At 49.3% G+C, this 2,271-nt stretch overlaps 1 protein-coding gene across 3 annotated transcripts in view; it reads right to left on the bottom strand.

Annotated features, from left to right (window-relative positions):
* The window catches only part of LOC109471309 (piwi-like protein 1), a 58,497-nt gene that overhangs the window by 46,816 nt on the left and 9,410 nt on the right, over positions 1-2,271 (bottom strand). For 2 of the 3 annotated variants that reach the window (XM_019770600.1, XM_019770602.1), the window contains exon 1: positions 1,431-1,508. The exons of the other annotated variant lie outside the window; for it this stretch is intronic. The gene's annotated coding sequence lies outside the window, so the exon portion shown is untranslated. Of the gene's footprint in view, positions 1-1,430; positions 1,509-2,271 lie in introns of those variants that run through there. 3 annotated transcript variants of the gene reach the window in all.

Genomic DNA, 2,271 nt, shown 5'->3' with positions numbered 1-2,271 from the left:
AAGCGTTAATGAATAATTCTTCGTTTCTCCTAATTTTGCCTTTCAAAGTGCAGGAAAATGCGTCATCGAAGGTTCAAAATACAAAATTTCCCGGGGGAGAATGCCCCCGGACCCCCCTTCATTGCTCGCGCTTTTGGCGCTCGACTCGCGCTTCTGCGATCGGTCCCTTCGGCTCTAGCCAGAACCAGCTTTCCTGTCACTCTCAACACCATGATTTGCCTCTCAAAATGTGGGAAATTGCGTTTTTGAAGGCTTAAAAATCCTAAATTTCCCGGGGGAGCATTCCCCGGACCCCTAGATTACGACGCTCCCCTCTCAAAATCCACTGGGCAGACTGAAAAAATGCAAGCTGGCTGACGTCGACTCGGACTCCCCTTTATTTGTGGACGCACTCGGGGACCAGGGCATGTGGGGAACACAGGGTACACAAACCTTTAATGCGTGCTTCATTACATGTAAGATATACGTAATTTTGTCAGTGATCACCTTTTTTCACAAAGCGAGATACCAAATCCAGTGCAGCTCGAACGAAAAAAAGTCTGTCAATTTACCGTTAAGCGTTGCCGACCGTCCTGAATTTACCGTTAAGCGTTATCGGCCCTGCTGAATTCACCGTTAACCGTTGCCAGGACCCCCCCATGCAGACCCTCATACGGGGTGAACAAATCGATTGAGGGGGTGCAAGATCGCTAGCGATTTTGCACCCCCCGGGGGTGCGAGATCACCAAAGGGGTGCGAGCTCACTAGTGATATCGTTCCGGGGCGTGCGAGATCGCTAGTGATTTCGCTCCGGGGGGTGCGAAATCACTGGGGGAGTGGGGGTGCGAGATCTCCGTCACACCGCCATGACGGTCGTCAGAGGTCTTCTACACCGACTATGCCGGTTTTGAGCACCGATGGCAACCAGACTGTGGGCGACGTTCGTCACGAGGAGTCTCCACCACCCCGAGAAGACGGCGAGCTGCCGTCTGACGGGGAGAAAGACAACGCTTCTGAGAACGGAAGCGTGAGGAGCGGTTCGCAGAGCGGCGACAAGAAGAAGAATGGCGGCGGGGGGAACGTCGTTTCACCGCCCGAAGTGCGTATCTCTGCCCTGGAGCAGGGGTTTCACGCACTTTCCGACAAGCTGGATGTCTTCCAGGAGATGATAATGGCACAGTTCAACCAGCAGACGTCGAGGAAGCGGCGTGCCGCTTCTCCCGAGACGGTTCCCGAGATTGGACTTACCTGCGCCAAATTACAGCGAGATAACTTTCGCTAAATTACAGAGTAACAGGGCCAAATCCCCATACATAAACAATCGGCCTTGCGACGAAGTAAGTTGTCTATTTTCGCAAAATCTAGAGACGCGGCAAAAACCAAAACTAGGTGGCCTTAAACTTCACCAAATTACCTACAAAATGACACCAAAACCAAGAAGAATGACCTACCCTGAGCGACAGGATGGCAGAAAATGTGCCTCGCTTCGAACACCGTGTGGCAATTCCAGTGTTCGGCCGCCATTTTTGTGTGTGACCCCGGTGTGAACTCTGACATAACGGGGTCGCACTAGTGATGCATACCGGTTCACTGGACTTGGATCCGGACTTGTAAGAATGTTTAGGTTCAAGTCCAAAAAAACCTAACAGTCAAGAACCGAGTCCGGACTTATTACCATAAAAGATCATTTCACATACCCCTTTTCTTTCCAAACCACCTAAAACCTTCCGTAGCTTGTAAAATCTTTGCTGCAAAATGAAGAAAACATTACCATTGGGCATCGTCAAGTACCGGCCTCCATGTTATGTGGCCAAAGTTTCATCCAGACAACACTGCGAGGTTGCCAACATGCCATTTTGTATATGCCATGGGTTTAGGTTCGGACTTACAAGTCCGGACCTGAACCTAAACCTCTGGACTTGAATCCGGACCTGAACCTAAAATTGGGTTTAGGTATGCATAACTAGGTCGCACGACCTGATTGGCCCGTTAAGAAGGTCGAGCTATTCAACACTGGTCTGTTCAAGGACATGAATGTTCATGTGCTTACCACTGCACTGTACAGAATTTCCTACAGTATATATATTTGATCGTTGGGAAGTATGAACAAGTTACTAGCATTAACCAACCTCCTTGCATAATTAAAGTTTTACCGCAAGACAAAGGCCTTGTAAGGGGAGGAGTTAGTTGGGGACATAAATAATTGTTTCCGAATCAAGCTTTGTTTCTAATATGGACTTTTCTACTTACCGAATGTCTCTTCATGTTTTGATGCCAGCCGGGCAAGGGGGG

The sequence above is a fragment of the Branchiostoma belcheri genome, unplaced genomic scaffold, assembly GCF_001625305.1.
Source record: "Branchiostoma belcheri isolate BF01 breed outbred unplaced genomic scaffold, Haploidv18h27 scaffold247, whole genome shotgun sequence".
NCBI lineage: Eukaryota > Metazoa > Chordata > Leptocardii > Amphioxiformes > Branchiostomatidae > Branchiostoma > Branchiostoma belcheri.
Note: the sequence above shows the minus strand (reverse complement) of the source record. Positions and strands in the feature narration are given on the sequence as shown.